The sequence below is a fragment of the Cicer arietinum genome, chromosome 6 (genome assembly GCF_000331145.2).
Source record: "Cicer arietinum cultivar CDC Frontier isolate Library 1 chromosome 6, Cicar.CDCFrontier_v2.0, whole genome shotgun sequence".
In the NCBI taxonomy this organism is placed as follows: Eukaryota; Viridiplantae; Streptophyta; class Magnoliopsida; order Fabales; family Fabaceae; genus Cicer; species Cicer arietinum.
In genome coordinates, this window is record NC_021165.2 from 37,175,852 (window position 1) to 37,194,898 (window position 19,047).

Sequence of the window (19,047 nt, forward strand, 5' to 3'; positions counted from 1 at the left end):
TATATATATATATATATATATATATATATATATATATATACACATACTCACTAGGTTGAAAACCTAAAAGGGCGACCTAGGCAAAAATTAGGGTACACAAAAAATATATGTTGAGTTGAAAACCCGAAAGGGCGACTTGAGAGAAGATGAAAAACAACAACAAAAACAAAGAATATACACTCGAAAAGACAGAATCAACAATATGGATCGGATTATGGCATAAGAAGTTAGTATAGTCTACCTTTGAATTACTAGTAACCAAGTTAGATCTTCCACCAATTTCTTTTGTTTTAACTTATGTATATTTTTTTTTTCTTACGACAAATATTGAATCTCAATATATTGATATATACTGTTATCATCTTTATAATTAAACTCTCTTTCCAGAATGCATCTTATGATTATCATGTATTGGAAAGTAAAACATATATCATACCTCGATATAATGAAATCAGATATAATATAGGTTGTTTATAGTACAAGGCAGACGACAACATGAAATCCAACTTAAGATCACAATATTAATTCTTCTTCAAAAAAAAACCAAGAGAAAGAACGAAAGAAAAGGAAAAAATAGAAGAGGACAAAAAAGAGATCAAGAGAAAGACCCGCATCTTGAAGTTGGGAAAACGACTCACATCTAAAGCCGAGAAAATGACCCGCGTGTTGAAGTCAGGAAAATAACTCGCACCTGAAGCCGAGAAAATGACCCAAATGTTGAAGCCAAGAAAACGACTCGCATTGAATTGAGAAAACGACCTACATGTTGAAGCCGGGAAAATGACTCACACCTAAAGCCGAGAAAACGTCCCGCATGTTGAAGCCAGGAAAACGACTCGCACTGAAGCCGAGAAAACAATTCGCATCCAAAGTTGAGAAAACGATTAGTATCTTGAAGTTGGGTAAAAGACTTACCAAAATCATATACAGTCAAAATTAGAGTTGTCATCTTTACTTAAAGAGGGGCAGCTGTTGAAACCTAATTTTGTCCGCTACTTTAAGATTTTTAATAAATATATATAAAAATTAATAAAAAAATAATAATGATAAAAATAATAATAAAAATAAACAGTTAGACCTTTAAATTTTAGAAAATCATGGATGTTTTTGGTTCCTGTTTGCCTTTGATGCAGTTTCAGAAATTTACACTTTTTTCTAAAATAAAAATTCTAAAATAAAATAAAAAACAAACTTATTTAATTGAATAAATGGATTGATGGTAATAAAAATCATTATAATGGTGATCAAATGAATAGAAAAGAAACCGAAAAAAAAAAAAAAACGAATCAATGGTAATAAGAATCAGTATAATTGTGACTAATTAAATAAAAAGAAACCAAAAAGAAATAGATTAATGGTTATCAATTAGCAATTATTCTCTTGTCTTTTGTAATACACACCCAAAAAGTCTATAAATAGTCGAAAACAAGAGTAGAAAATGGAGCACAATTTGAGATCATAGAAGAAAAAAAAAGGGAGAGATTAATAGGCAAAAGATGATAAGAGAATCTGATCTTGAGAAAATCAGTCTAGCAAAAAACCAATTCAGCAGTAAGGTATCACTTTCTTATTGTTTTCTCTAATTTTCTGCTTATTAATCTTTGTATTGCATCCTTTTAAAATATATTTTGCTTATTAAGCTTTCATTTTTTTTTTAAAGTTGTTTATTCCTAAAAAAAATTATTTGCAATACAAAATAATAAAAAAAATTATAATTAATTGATGTTTATAAACCAAGAAAACAATTTTCAACATATTGTAATATAATAGAAAATTGATTTTACGTCTTTATCAAAAAACTAAAACAAAATCGTTATAACGGATAAATGGTTTTTCCCTTAGAATTAGAATTAATGGTCGCTGCAGTCGGATGAAATTCATCCTCGCTCGCCGCGTCATATCAGTCACCCCCAATCGTTGGTGGCCTTTGTGCCGCGACAAATCCAACAACGTACGAGCAAATCCTTTAACATGTTTCTTCATTGTCGCGTCCATCTGTCTCGTTCACATACCGCTACGTTACGTTGTTTTCTAACAAAAACCAATTTTCTTTGCTTTAAAACAAAAATAGAAGATATAATCCATGAACAAATATCTCACTTTTTTTCTTGTTGTTGTTGTTGTTGTTGTTGTTATTATTATTATTATTATTACATTTTTTTATACATGTATAAATAAAAATAAAAAATTAATTATATAAATCGGACAATACATAAATATTTTCTACCCAAGAACTACGTATGTTTTGATTTCCCTATTGCATTTGGGAATACGTAGGAGCAATGTTTTCCCTTGTCAAACCAAATTAATAAAAAAAAATATTTTTTTTCTTTTATTAATATAAACAATTTATTTTCTTTTTTTTATTATTCTTTAAGGGGTAAAAATAAATAAATAATTTGTGTACAATTAATTATACGTACGGTAAATATTTTTAATGGACGATGTAGAGTAATATTGTTTTCCCTATTCGTAATCGACTTCCGAATCCATTTTTTTGTTCAAGAACTTTATTTTAGGTTTTATTTAATTTTTCTTTTAAAAAAAATAAAATTGGTGGCGACTTCTCTTTTTCCGCAGACAACCCAGACGCGACATGATTGTAGAGAAAGTTCCTGGTCAAAGGCATGGAAGGATATTTCACTCAATCTACTATACTAGCAGACCTATGGTTGACGCTAAACTAAATTACACCACCACTGAAAATGGAGGTTTTGGTTGTGGTGTTTGCATTTCGTAAGTTCATATCTTATTTAAGGGGAGAAAAGGTCATTGTTTATACAAATCATGTTGCCATTGAATATTTAATTGCGGAGATAGATGCAAAGCCAAGGCTTAGGTGGTGGGTATTACCGCAACAAGAATTTGATATGTAGATAAGAGATTGAAAAGGTGTTGAAAATCATATTGCATATCACCTTTCTAAGATAATTGAGAGTGAAGAGAGCAAGCACAAAATATTCATTAAGAATACTTTCTCTGATAAACAATTTTTGACTTTATCTAGAATGAGCAAGATGTTGCAACACCTTAGTATTTTGATCTGGTGAATTTCTTAGCAAATGAAATAGAGAAAAAGTTTTCTTCATAATTTCAAGCTTATTACTGGGATGAACCATACTTTTACATTAAATGTCTTGATCAGTTATTAAGATGATGTGCTGCAAATGAGGAAGTGCCTGCAATTCTGAAGCATTGCCATGCATCTCCATGTTGAGGACATTTTGGAAGATCCAAGATAGGTGCAATGGTTCTTAAAATAGGTTATTTTTAACCATCTTCAAGGATACACATGCCATGATAAAAGCTTGTAATAGATGTTAAAGAGTTGGCGATATATCAAGAAAGCCATAAATGCCATTGCAAGGTATTCTTGTAGTGGAAATACTTGTTGTTTGGGGAATAGAATTTATGGTCCCTTTCCCCATCTTTTGACAATCGTTAAATTTTAGTAGTTGTTGATTGAAAATTTTACCCCATACCCCCTTAATTATACCTATACCCCCAAATCATGAATAAAATGACATTTTTGCCCTTGTTTAAATGCTAAAATTTCAAGAAATTTACCATTTCAAGTTTTACGGAAGGTTTTTTTTTTTTTCCTACACTTTCGGAAAACTTGAATACAAGTTTTCCGGTACACAACATACACTCCGAAAAACTTGATTTAAGTTCTCCGGTACAGAAGCATCTTCCGGAAAACATTTTTTTAAGTTTTCCGGTACATAACACTCTATCGAAAAACATTTTTTTAAGTTCTCCGGTACATAACACTTTTCCGGAAAACTTTTTTAAACTTTTCCGGTACAGAAGCTTGTTCAGAGAAACTTGAGACTTAACATTTTCGACAAACAACGATTTATGGTATATTAATTATTAATTATGACGTATTAATTATTAATTATTACAATGTATTAATTATTTATAGTGTATTTATGATGTATTAATTATTAATTATTTATGGTATATAAAATATTTATGGCATATTATTATTTCTAAAAATGGTCTTAGAAAGTTTTCCGGAAACACTTCTGTACCGGAAATTTTTTCAATAGAGTTTTCCGGTAGTACAATTTTTCACTTCTGTACCAGAAATCTTTTTTAAAATTTTCCTTCTGTACCGAAAAACTTGAAAAAAGTTTTCCGGAAATCAAATGTGTACTGAAAATCTTTTTTCTGATCCTGAAAAAAATAAAACAGTAAAAAAAATTGAAAAAAAACATTAAGGGTATACTTGGCATTTTCAAAAAATTATGGGGGTACAGGTATAAAAATGGGGGTACAGGGTAAAATTTTCTTGTTGATTATGTGTCCAAATGGTTAGAGCTGTTAATTTGACAAACCCTCTAATTAGTAGTCCCAGCCCACATGTTGAAGGGGGAAAAAAATTTATAATTTAAAAGCCCCCTAAAAAGTAAGCCCTAGCTCCCTAAAATTTTGGGGGCTTAGTGGGGCCTATAGGTCCACATTTTCAAAAAAAATTGATTTTTTTTTTAATTTTTAAAATTTTTTTTTTATATCTTCACCGATAAAAAAAATTCGATTTTTTTTTCAAAATATTTTTATTGGAGAAAAGAATCGATTTTTTTCGAGAATTTTTTATTTATTTTCTCATAAAAGTTTTTGAGAAAAAAAATATTTTTTTTATTTTTTCGATAAAAATAAATTTCAAAAATTTTTCAAGAAAAAATCTCAATATTATTAAAATATTGGGGGCCTATAAGCCATCTGAGCCCCCTCTCTTAAGCCCCATAAAATAATTGACCAAGATTTAAAAAAAGTTATTTTTATAGGGGCCTAATATTAAAGGTTTAATAAGAAAAAAAATTAAGGGGACCTAATAGTTAGGGGCTTTTTTGACAACTCTACTAATGGTACCAAGGTTGTTACCAAATTTATTTATAAAATATATTTTACTAAATTTGGGACACCAAGTGTTATCATTAGTGACGAAGGAATTCATTTTGCAACAAAATTTTATAGAATTTATTGTCATAATATGAATTTAAACATAAAATTGCAACTACTTATTATAAGACCCTCATTTTTCTCTCTATTATCAGTAGAGCTTGAAAGACATTTTGTTTCATTTAATTTTATTATGTTATACATATATATAAAACATAAGATATAACTTATTTTAATTGACAAGAATATTGATAATATTAAATTCATATTTATGTGTATTAAATTATATTATATTTTTATTATGGACTTGTTATTATTTTATTTTTCATCTAAAATTTATTTTTGAAATGTATATATGTTTACGACATGGTTTATTTTTAGAAAGAAAAATAATTAGAAAAAATTAAAAGGAAAAGAAGGAAACAGGTTGGTCAAATTGGCGTTGCCCTATCTTAGGAAGACAATAAATGTAGTTTCTAATTAATAGCTACTTTAGGTTAAATAAATAAAAAAAGATATAGAAGTCCCTAGTTGATATTGATTCAAAAACCTATTTTAATTTAGAGAAAATATTTTTCTATGTCAAAAATTAATTTTCATTCTATACAAGTCGTTATAAGGACTATATCGTGTTTTAATAAATAGAATTCGTTATTGGCTACAAAATAAATTTTTATTTATTTAAAATTTTATATTGTGATACTTAGAGTGTTGAAAAAACTTTTAGAAACATTATTGATGTTAAAAATAATAATTTTTCCTTAAATAATAAATGTATTGAAAGTTGTTGTTATGGTTATTTCTTTTAGAAGGTTAAAGTTGTGATTTTTATGAGATAATTTTGTGGATGTTGTGTTGATTAATAAAACATAAATAATTTCATGATAGAGTTGTTATTTTGTTTTGTAATAATTAAAATGAATTTTGTGTTCAAGTGTCGTAAAATTTTATTGTTAAATTTTTAGAAGTGAACTAAGGAAGTCTTAGGGATCCTTGATGCTTATTGTATTAGAATTTTGATTCAAAAGAAATATTTGAAAAATTACATTTTCCCCTTATTTTATTGGATTTACCATGAGGCACTTGTGCTAAATATGGACTCAAAGTTCTTTTTATTGTTTCATGTTTGTATGCTCGCTAATTTGAGAGAATTGATATCTTTTAAAAATATAATGAAATAGTGTGTCTAAAAACCTTAAGTCAACATCAAATCTTGAATAAGAATTAGGTATAAGTTCTAACACTAAGTGAGTAGTAAATTAATTTGGGAAGGTGTAACGTATTTGGAGCAAAGACCGCTCACTATGTAGGAACCTTAATAACGACACTCGTAACGGTAAGGGCATCACTTCATTCATTTTCCTACTTGTATTATATGTGATATAATTGCAATGTGATATTATGTATTGGTTTTGTTTGTGTGTTATCTTCAAAATATGTGTGCTATATGAACTAAATGTTTACGAGTGATATTATGAGATTAAGCAATTTGCGTATTTTGAATGGTAATGGGTGGTAACTCAAGGTGATGACTTTGTGTCTAAACAAAGGTGGTTTAGAACATGGTTGAATAGTTTTGGACGCTCTGGTTGAATATTTTTTTTGTTACTATCTAGGGTGATGACATTTGAGCATGCATTGGTGGCCTGGACCTAGTCACGAGTACGTGACGACATTTTCTTGTAAAGGTAATGTGATTCAGAAAAATACTCAATTGTGGGGTACTGAACATGAAACTCAAAAGAGTATTTGTTTGATGGTGGGACATTATTCAATGGTCGGACTTTTCGCTCTACGAGATAGTGATATTTCAGAATCATGTGTTGACATATAGTCTAACAAATAGGATTTGAGCATTTTGGTTGATTTATTTATTTGGTTCTTTGAAATTTTAATTGTTAACTGAAGTATGTGATTTATTAATATTTTTGCTATAATAAATATATATTCATTCTTATTTTCTCTGTGTTTGTTATTTGAAGACGAACCTTACATTTGACAGGACGTCACATGTAGTGTTACTCGAGCAAATAATGTCATATACCAACCTAGTAGAAAAATGGGAGGAAGCACAATAGCATGCAGTTGGAGGATTCAAGATACTTTTGTACTGGTGTTAGACTTGTTGGGAGAATTTTTCATAAGCTTCCAGAGTTATGACCAACTAAGATTTATTTTTGGATAGTAAAACGATAAGACTTTTGGCGTTAGGAGTTTTTTTTTTTTTTTTTTACGCATTAAGTTTACTTTTTGTAATTGCGAATATTCTAATTCATTATTTTTGTAAATACAATTGAATAAGTAATTACTGGGTTTTAAAGTAAATGAGTATTTAAGATAACATGATAAAATAAAATAAAACGAATCTATATTTTTACATTTAGAATTTCATTAGTTAATGTCTCAAAAAGGTGGAAAAGTTGAATTTTCAAATACTAAGATAAAAAGAATTCTAGATAAAAATTGTAAACCTATCTAGAAAAGATTGGTCTCTCCATTTGGAAGATGCTATGTGGGCTTATAGGACTGTTTATAAAATAACTTATAGGCTAATTTTTGGCAAAGTATGCCATTTTCCCATTGAGTTGCAACACAAGGCATTTTGGGCCATAAAAAAATTTAACTTGGATTTACATCAAGCTGGTGTAACAAGAATGATGCACCTTAATGAGATTGATGAAAATAGAATGTTTTCTTATGAAAATGTTGAGATGTATAAATCGAAAGTTAAAAAATAGGCATGGCTAGAGGATTCAAAGAATAAATTTCCATGTGGTGAAGAGAGTCTTGCTTTTTAATTCTAGGCATAAATTGTTCCCTAGAAAACTTAAGTCTAGATGATCAAGACCCTTTATAATTTCAAAAGTTTACCCACATAGAACTGTTGATTTGAAAAAAGAATCTAGTAGGGAATTTAAGGTTAATGGCTTAAATAACTTAAATAAGAGGATCAAAATCTTCTCAAATTTCATAGAAAAGTTACAAAAATATTTTAAGGTATCACATTTACACAAATGCACATTGCTACTTAAACTAATATTCGATTCACTTATTATAACAATTATAACAATAAAATCGAGTAAACTACTCTTTATGAAAAATACATCGTTAACATCATTTCAAATGACATGATTAAATACAAGACACTAAAAAAATATTAAGTGTCACTATAAGAGTGAGACTTCTCCAAAACATTAACTTCAAGACTCTTTAAGATGCAATAATTGTGATGTCGTATATGCAGGGAAAAGCTAGAAAAACACAAATAACAAATGAGGTGAGTTTCAAAATCATGTTGATAGTATAAATATATTTTTGGAAAAAGAATTAGAGTGCAAATGCATCACATGATTTTCAAGACATACAAAATATGTTGGCCCTTCCAGAAAATCACTTATCATATGCAATCCCCTAAAATTTATTCAATCAGAAAAATGACAAATTACAGGAAAAAATTATGGGGACTAGGCCAAAACCCAACATAAACAACCAAGGGCATATACAACATTTGCCTCCTTATAAACCTTACCAGAAAACCCAAATGAATAAAACATTAGTTAAGGAAAAAGAGTACATAGAAAACCAAAGTCTAATTCCTTTAAAAACATCATCAAAAACGATATTCAGGAAACCTTAAGCTATTACAGTTATAAAATTCTGAAAGACAAGAAGAGACAATATCATACCAAACAAAGTCATTATATTGAAGACCCAACGAAGTAATCTTGTTGGCACAATGATTACCTTATCTGAAGATATGAGAAATAATGAAGCGCATATCTTTAATTATCTCAATATAGTTCATCCACTTGTTTATAGTATAATATAAGTATGTATAACACACATAATAAAATGTAATATAGCATATCATGGCATCAAAGTATTCAAGACAATAATGCAATTCATTCAACATCAAATATTAAAAATTAATATTAAATACTACACATTCATCAAATATTAAATATGTGATACCTTAAAATCCAAATTGAAATAGAAAATAAAATACATTAGTTTTGAAAGAGATTCATCGATCCCAAAAATATTAAATATGTATATAACTTATGTTTTTATTGAGTAGTTAAGATCATTTACAATGGAAACCTAAATTAAAAGTTCATTCTCAAATACAGACCGAAAACCCTATAATTTCGTCATCATTGTGTTCTCATTCACAACCTTCATCATCATCGTGTTCTTAATCGCAATTTTCATTATCAATGGCATCGTGTTCTTGTTTGATTCTCGTTCATTCTCCATCGTGTCGCTCTTGTTCGTTCTCTTTTCGTCATAGTCATGGAGAACCACATAACATCTTTTGGATCTTCCCCAAGCTGTAGAAAAAGTGAAGTATTGTGAGAGGAATGTAACCTTCAATTTTTATCTTGATGTTGTTTTCTAAGTTTGGTGTTGTTGTTATGTTTATATTGTCATTGATTTTGTTGTTTAAATTTGGAATTATGGTTATGTTTATATGATAATTGATGTTGTTGTTTAAGTTTGGGGTTGTGGGTATGTAACCTTCAGCTTTTATCTTCATGTTGTTACTCATATGCTAGAAGTGGTCCCCGTTGTTTTGTGGTTTGTTTTTTCTTTAATAACCATGTGGTCCATATCCGTCTTTGTTGTCTTTTAGTGATTGATTAGTATACTCCATATTGTTTTGTACAGGCCAACACAAAGGGTTAGGTTAAGAACTCACCATAGAGGTGAACTAGTTGAATAAATTAAAGAAACAACGCAGTTGGAATTCGCATAGCCAAAAGAAGGTTGGCTAAGAGAATTTAAGGCAAGGAGTTTGCTAAAGACTTCCGAGCACAATTCTCTAAGCAAATTTTAATTTTGTTGAGCCAACATTAGGTGATGTGAACAACTGGAAATTGCTTCATCATGAAGAATGCTTACCTGCATAGCGAATTAGAGATTCGGTAAGAGAAAAGTCACTTATTCTACTATTATAAAAGCTTATTTTTCTGTCGTTTTGAAAAGAGTTCTTTTGGATGCAATCAGGGAGAGATATTGAATTAGAAAGACATTGGAAAAGGCTTTGAATCCATCTTGGAACATCAAATTTTACTCTTTTCATCTTGATTTTGTAAAGCTACCACGAAAACGAGTAGTTAAACTTCTCTTTGTTGAGATTAATGTAATTAACTATACTCATGTGTATCTCTTTTGATCTTAAGTTATTCATCAATACCAATGTTTATCTTTGCTTCTAATGCTTTTTATGAGTTTAAAGTCATAAGATGATAATTGAAGTGATAATGGATGCATTAGAGAGTGATTAATGAAATCTGATTTCAACAATTTAACCTCACTGTTTTTCTAACCAATATTTATGTGTATCATAATTTTAGTTTGATGCAATCGAAACCATATTACTCTTAATATCTTCTAAAAGATTGTAACATCTATTGAACGTGTAAACTATCGCTCAAGTCTGTATGGATATGATAACTTTTTATACTACTTTGATACTTTTATCAAATGGCGCCATTGTCGAGGTCTTGCATCTAGATGTTAAGCATTACAACAATATTTGTTGTCTTAAGCAATTTTGATTTTAAAATTTGTTTCTTATTTAATTTAATTTTATTCTAATATCTCTTGTTAGCAAATTTGTTTGGCTAGTTTGTTGATTCTTATTTATGCGAGGAAAGGTTCCAAAAGACCGGTTAGAATTCAATTAAGAGATTGATCGAACCGCATGAAGAAACAATAGTAGAACAAGAAAGAATAAACAACTAGCCAAGCAGAAAGAGAAACAAGAAGGGTCATCTGTTTCTATTTCTTCAAACTTTATATGATACTAGAAGAAAATATGTCTTAAGTTGTTGATGAGAACAACAACATCAATAATGGTAACCACAACAATAACAATAGGAACATCGGTAGAGCACCTAGAGCTTTCGGGCACAATAGCCCAAGACATCTCGCAAATGTTACCAGACCTCCAAGAGATATCAGACGTAACAAAATAAAACAAATTTTAAGATTTTTGCATCATAATTTCAAAATATATTTCATGAGTTTGACATCATAATTTCAAATTTTCACAGAAAATGACCTAAGTGTCTTTCAATACAAAACAAAAATTCTATCATATGTTTTATATTGTTCGAATCTTCTATTTAGTCAGTCAATTGTTTGATCCATGATATATAAAAAATAATGAATCATAAAAGACTATTTAACAAATTCGAGGTTTAATTGTATCCATTCAGAGGGATTTTTCACTAAAAGTTAGTAACAAATTTGTCTTTTGTCTATGAATGATGGTGATTTGATGCTTTGATATTGCTGTAGTTTTTTTTTTTTTAAATGTTTGACATTTGGGTTGGAACTTTATGAAGTAGAATAATGTCACAAGAAAGGAAATTTGAATTGTGACCTTTAAAAAATTAAATGAAAAGTTAACATCTCAAGTTGTCACTTGGATAAGAATGTTGGTTTAGAACAAAGAAAGTGTTCTTCATCATAAGTGTTTAATGAAAAATGTAAATGACGGTGATATGGTGTAATCAATATGAAAAAGTAAAATATGAAAGTAAACAGAATCACACACCCTGTGAGATTTTTCATTGTTTTGTTGAAGAGAACATTGTTTGAGTGCACTTTTTCAATATTTTCTTTAGATCGCAACTTGATCTAATACACCCTATATAATCAAAGCCTAAGCAGACTTATAACATGTATTATCATAGCCTTAATAGGCTTACAAACTCAGTCTAAATAGACTTAATACAACCTCACTCTCAAAATTCATAAAGGAAAGACTTTGATATATTTTTACAAGTATATGAATAAGTGTTTAGGTTCTTTGCTTATGACAACTGAAGAGTGTATGATAATAAAAAAAAGAGCCTTGAGATTAACTTGAGAATAAAACAAGTGATTGATGATTTGTAGCTTAGACTATTTCTTTTCATGTTCATCATCTATTCCTTTTTATAATTGAGGAGAACTACGGTTTGCTGAAGGAGAAAACAACTATTTGACACGAGAATTCATAAAGCAATCTTCTTGATGAGATATCTTCATGTTTTAGTGCAATTCAAAGAGAACATTCTCTTTAAGAGAAGAACATTCTTCTACTTTTTGTGACCCAAAGGTAGCTGAGAAATCGGAGCAAGGGGACACTGCAAGTTGCTTTTTTGATGTAGCATGGGAAAGAGGAAAGGCAACAACTGCCACTTGTACTTGCATGTACTTGGCTTTTGTCTTTTTGTGCTTGCAAGTGGTAGAACAAATAGAATGCTCTTTCCATAATCATGGGCATAACATATGTATGTAAAAGTGTGAGTTGGTTTGCTCATATTGGTTTAAATGAAATCTGAAAATAGTGTTGGAATTGAAATAGATCCATCAAAGCCTTTATGACATGTTTCTTTGTTAATACCACAAAGAATGTTCTTTCACTATCCTTCATTTCAGCTTGTTTGTGCAATATGCCTTAAATGCAATATTCTTGAAATGATTTCAACTACAAAATTCATCTTTGTCTATTTTTTATTTGACATAAAAACATTTAAGATGATGAAATTTGCTTTAATACGAGGAAGAAAATTTTGTTATATGAAACAATCAAATAGAACGTTCTTTTGCATCATGCAGAATTCTATGTAATATTTAGTGATGCCTTGGTATATATGTGAATGAGATACTTAGATTAAAATCAATTCCTGTTATCAATCTTAAAATATTCAAACACAAGTTAGATCACAAAATGACCAAAATCTTAAAAGTATAATTAAAGATGTTTGTTGTCTTTAAAACATCAAATTGGAATGTTGCTTCAACTCTTTATAGTATATAAAATAACCTAAATGTCTAATTTAAATTGGAACATGAAATAATATTATACTATAACATAATAAAATACACCTTCATACTGTATTTAAAACTATTTTAATATGACAATATAATTTTTAAGAAAATACCTTTAACTTATTTTTAAGTGTGTTAAGTATATATATATATATATATATATATATATATTATTTGCACAAAAATCGGTGCCCCTAAATATTTGGGGTCCTATGCCACCGCAACTTTCAAAGAGTATCAAGGCCCCTTTTGTGTGAACCCATAATTGAATCCTTGAGTTCTATCGTTTAGATTATTACGAAACATGAATCCTTGTGGCATCTCTAATGATGTCATCATTTGCTGCGGAGGTAACCACTACAACGTTATGTGAAAATTGTTGGAACAATTGTCAAATCCTATGGTACTGACATTAAAGTACTTGCAACACTTGTAACGGTCAAACCAACACTTGCAACAATAGTCAATTTAATGCAATGCGTATGCTTGCAGTTTTTACGAATTTCCATCTTCACTATTTGTTACTTGCATATAAATTACATAAACAAGTCTCACCACACGTTCAACTTTTTAACAATGACTACAATTTTTGACAAATAAACTATCAACAACATCAATAAATAAATGTTTAAATGTGGGATCTTCGACAACAAGTTATAAAAGTAAGCATAAATATGCATATTTATAAATTGATGGTTTGTTTTGTGTAAAAGTTCATCATTCAAATGATCAAACGACTCTGCCCAAACGATAATTACTCGTGCAATTTTTTTTTTTTTGCTAACGTGGTAATAATAACAATAAGAACAATTATTTCCTAACTATATTTGCTAGTGTGCTGATTAAGTTAGAAGATAAGATTTTTATTAATTACTATCTATTTTAAGGTAGTGTCACTACAAGAATTTTTCATTTCTACGACATTTGGCCTGCGACTGTTCTAAAATAACCGCCCTCACCACAACTTGGCGACGATTCCTGGGGTGGTTTTTGTAAACTGTCATCGCTGTTTATAGCACTCAAATCAACCCGCGTTTCATTTTCTTGATTTTGTTATTTCATTTCTCAGTCTCGCATGTATTCCTTTCTCAGTTCCGCGTGTGTTCCTTTCTCAGTTTAGGTTTACCCTAAAATTTATGAAAACCCCCCAAATCCCTCAACCTCTGTCAATGTTGAAGAAAACGAAATCACCTCTATCAAAGAAGGTGATTTGTCATCTTGGAAACAAAATCAACTCTTGCCAAGGTAATCTATCAATTTCTCAAATTGCTAAAAGAGAAAAACGAAAACTGATAACTCTGATGGCACCGTTTCTCACTTCAATCTTTTGACAAAAACTAATAACCTTTTCTTTGTGTTATAATGGTGTTATAATCATGTATGTGCTCGTTTTTGATTTAGATGCTATGAATGAACTTTTCAGGGGATAATGAAATGCATCCTGAGGGTTCTATACATTTGGGGGAAGGTCACTCTAGTTTTTGGTATATTAGGTTCATAGCTTATGCTTGAATATAAGTTATACTAAATTTTGGTGTTTCTTAAAACTTTGATTGTTTTCAATAAGTTTAGCTTTGTGAGTGTGCTTATGCTAATCCTAACTTTCAATTACTTTAGCTCTCTGGTTGTATCTGAAATTTGTGGCTGAACTGTGTGAGTGTGCTTATGTTAATCCTAACTTTCAATTAGTTTAGCTTTTGGTTGTATCCTAATTTGTGGTTGAATTGTGTGCTTATGCTAATCATAATTTGTGGATAAATTGTGTGCATATGTTAATTCTAATTTATGGTTGAATTGTGTACTTATGTTAATCCTAATTTGTGGTTGAACTATTTTCTTATGCTAATCCTAATTTGTAGCTGAACTATGCAAAAAATTTATAAAATGATGTTATAATTTTATATTCAAAAACAATAACAGGTTGTTTGTGTCTGTATATGCAATAAGAAATAATACATTATAATTAAATATAAGCTTACTACAAAAAAAATTGACCTATCGTGACACAAAATATTTCACTAAAAGTTAAAAACTGTAGGTAAAAGTCAATAATACTTTGAGCGACACCTAAATCTAGTGTCAACTTTAAGGGGGCGTCCTGCTACACTTTGAGGACTGTCACTACATGTTCTGAGGAATGTCACTACATGTTTTTTATTTCTACCTACGATAATGACTGTCACTAAAAACTATATAAATATAAATAAATAATTAGTCTATTCCTACAGTATTATCTATCACTAAAACCTAAATAAATATAAATAAAATATTAATATATTTCAACCGTATTGTCAATCACTAAAACTTAATTTAATTTATTAAATTAAATTTATTTTATCTCCCTTCTAATTGTAATTCTAAACTATTATTAACAGTAAATTAAATTTAAATTTATAATTTACTTTTATTAACTAATGTCATTGAAACATACAATTTATTTTTCAGTCTCATAAAATCAACCTCTGCCCCAAGCGAAAGCGTTTGCATTGTGGAATGCACCAGCACTGTTTACCCGTAAGGCAAAAATTTATATTTTAAACAACCAATAACATCAAGTAATAATAGTTATTTAATCCTCATGTTTGTTGAGTTCTAAAAAATGAAAACTAATCCTAATGTGGAAAATGTCTAACAGTTAGATGAATAAAATAATCAGAAACAAAAACATAGTTCAGCATTCTTTTCAACTTTTATAAATTGATGGGATTAATCAAAGATTTAGATTATACACATGAGAATAAAGCAAACTAAAAACTATTAATATTTGCATGATTGAGGAAAACATTATGTCCCAAAATTAAAAATAATAGATCAAACTTTGGGAATAGCATCCGAATTACCCTTCCATCTCATAATGCTATGTCACTATCTGTTGAAAGCAAAGGATACCTGTCAACTTGAGATATGAAAGTCTCGGCCACTTCAGAATCGTCTGTAACAATGCATTCAGTGACCGCTGTAGAAACATCAAATAAAGCAGCAAAGACCTTCAATAAAATTAGTGATAATGATAACAAAAATGAAAATAATTTCGAGGACTTGAACATGTCTTCCATGTTTATTTATGTGGTCAATGGCAGCGAAGACATCTTCAACAATTTCAATTGTGCAAGTAAGTGAGATGTACTTATGATGAAAATAACTCGTTTCAACAATGTTTAGCATGGCACTGGCTTTTGGTCCACCATACATTTGAACACCTGCAAGTCATTTAGATCTATTTATACATGTTTCTCCAATTTTGAGAAAATTATGATGCACTTTCTTGCATAGTTAAACCATGCATATTCAATCATCACAAAAGATTACTACATTTAAACACAAAACTATATCCATTATGTTACGAAAAAACAAACAAAAAGATTCCATTTAAACCAATGTTCATATAAATCCATTATGAAATAAGGTCAAACCTTCACGTTGGAGTTCAAGGATAAGCTCATTAAGTCCACCATTACATGACAAATTCTTGTGTACAAGAAGAGTTTCCTAAGAATATCATGACACGTTATTTCAATGAGCATAGTCCATAAATTCTATTCACAACATCAAAATAACAAGCAAACAAAATCCAACAGGCTAGGAGAATGTTGATGAACATTTTTTACAGGGAACAAAGCATTGCAAATGATGTGAATGCTAATTACCATTGCATTGCAGGCAGCAGGATAATCAGTCTTTGCATCCCTAATTATCTGCTTTGCCATATCAATATTAGCAGACTTGTCAACATATACATGACAAATTCCATCTGCATAAAAAAAACATAACAATTTCAATAGAAGTCCTAGTTTTTCTTACATGTTTACACATAGGAAATTTATATATGATACAATACCAGCATGACCAAGAACTGGAATTCTTGTTGACTCCTTGATTTGCGAAACAAGCCATTACTGCCTTTAGGGACCACAAGATCTATCACATCATCAAGTTGTGGCAAAGTATATTAATTAGTGAATATCATCACAAAAATATAATTTTGAGGATTTTAACTTGTAATATCTACCTTGAGTAGATCTGGAATTTCATCCCTTGAAGTCACAAGATCAATGAGTTTGTCGCCAACTATATCTGGCATGACTGAAGTAATCACCTACAACAAAGAAGAAATATATATGTAAAGATGGAAGGTTAATTATACCAAAAATGATGATCTAGATTGACCTGAAAAAACTACAGCCTCAACTAATAAAATAAATGAATAAACCTTGTGTAAGGCAGCATTTGATCTTCGGCCTTCCTTTCCTCCTTTAAGTAAAAACCCATTCCTACTTTGAATTGCCAATGCAGCAATCTATTAATTCATTTATTAAACAACTCATACATCAATATCCAAATTAACTTGAAATGAATATTTCATAAACGAGAAGGATATATTGAAATATGATATAATGAAACAACAATCAACTTATACTAGATAGGTAGTTTATAATCATGCTCTTATATTTTTCAAGCTAAGTAATAGTTGAAAATGGAAAATGGATAACACAAAGTGCCTTAAATACCTGAACAAGAGCATCGAGTCGAGATTCAAATATAATCAGGAGTACAGCCAGAGGACGTGATATTTTCTCCAGGATGAGTTTATCAGCAAGCTGGACACATAATAGCAATCAGAACAGTCAAAATGAGTGAACTTATTTTTTGGTAAAATCAGTCAGTGACTATATTTTTTTATCTTAGATCAAGATCAGTGAACATAATTAGTTACAAAATCCATTTCAGAATTTGTCATTTAACCAAGAATTTGTCATTTAACCAAATACTGGAAAGATGTTACTTACATCAAACACTTTAGAAGATGTTAAACATGTTACAAATGAGTTAATGGGTGGTTAATAAGAGTTTGAAGGACCAACATTTGTTGGTCCAAGCGGCAAGGAGCATGGTTATGCTTAAGCAAGGTTTCGGATTCAAGTGTTGTGAATACAAAAAATTAGCACATGAGAGTTTTGCCTTCTTATAAATATTGTTGTGTTTATGTTCTAATATTCGCAAGTACAGTTTAGAAGTTTTTTCATTATGTAACTGTTGTTACCTGAAGTTGTCTAGAACTATTACGTGATGCAACTGCCATTTCATGTGCGCTCTCTTGCTTAATGTTTTTCAATATATGTGCATTTTTATGAAAGACAGTACCCATTTTCTCCCTTTGAAGCACTCGTATGATGTTGACTGTGGCATAGCCACTTCAACGGAGGTTGAAATACAATTTCCTTGTCAGTAAAATGTAAAAGCCAAATGTATACTTGAAATTTAAATCATGCTCTACATTCATGCAAATTATAATATTGCTCCCGAGTCGCGACAAATATCAGAAGCCTTTTTCATTACTTGAACTATATCTCAGGATATAACAGATACTTTAGTAAATACCAATTGTTACAAGCAAAACAAAATTCCATTTTTATTTTTCCCCCTTAGAGTTGCATGCACTATGTGCTACGATTGATAGCATAAAATAAATGAGCACTGTATCTACATGACATGATACAGAGAACTATATTTCTCTTATTTTAAACAAAATTAATTACGGTGTTGTTAAATAGCGGTGCTATAGTATAGCGCAATTTGAACAAATTGCTATTGTTTTGCGATACACTATTTATTATATAATAATGTCAAATAGCGGTCATAGGCTTGTAGTGGGCTTGTAGCATTAGCACAATTGCGCAACGGAATTTGAACAAACCACTATTTTCCGCAATTGAAAACACATTGACTAATTAAAACAATTTCTCTATGGTATGAAAGTGAAACGAAAATAGCTATCTTCATTCTTCAGTGCAAGTACTTTGTTCGTGAAATGAAACACAAGACAAAATGTTACATACCTAGTTATAATAACAGGGATGCCAGCATGAGCAGCACAAACAACAGCATTGACTTTAGCAGTCATACCCCCTCTGCCTAATCTTGAAGTTTTTCTCCATAAGTAATTTCTCTTTGATGTTTTTCTTCTATATATGTATGAATTAACTTTGAGATTAGGTCATTAGGAGGACCACTATAAAGGCCCTCGACATAACTTAATAAAACAAGAAGATCAACTTTAAGTTCAAGTGCTAATAGACCAGCCAAACTGTCATTGTCCCATAAAATACCAGAAGAATCCTGCAGGCAATGCTTATAATTTAAGGAAATATCAAGTATTACAAAACCACCATGACATGACTATATTATCAAAAGCAGAATAATTTTTTTAAAACATTAACTTTAATAAGTTTAGAGAGAGAAAATGACATCCGAGAAAATGAACCCTAATCCAAAAATGAGGATATTGTGTCGTGAGAATGAACAAATCGCAAA

The 19,047-nt window shown here is 29.8% G+C and overlaps 1 long non-coding RNA gene and 1 pseudogene across 1 annotated transcript; one reads left to right on the forward strand and one right to left on the reverse strand.

Annotated features, from left to right (window-relative positions):
- Positions 1-8,940: 8,940 nt before the first annotated feature.
- Positions 8,941-10,114, forward strand: LOC113787237 (uncharacterized). Its single transcript, XR_003473747.2, has 2 exons — positions 8,941-9,833; positions 9,916-10,114. It is a non-coding gene; the product is annotated as an uncharacterized lncRNA (long non-coding RNA).
- A 4,974-nt stretch (positions 10,115-15,088) lies between these two features.
- Positions 15,089-18,637, reverse strand: LOC101489004 (delta-1-pyrroline-5-carboxylate synthase-like; annotated as a pseudogene).
- Positions 18,638-19,047: the final 410 nt, after the last annotated feature.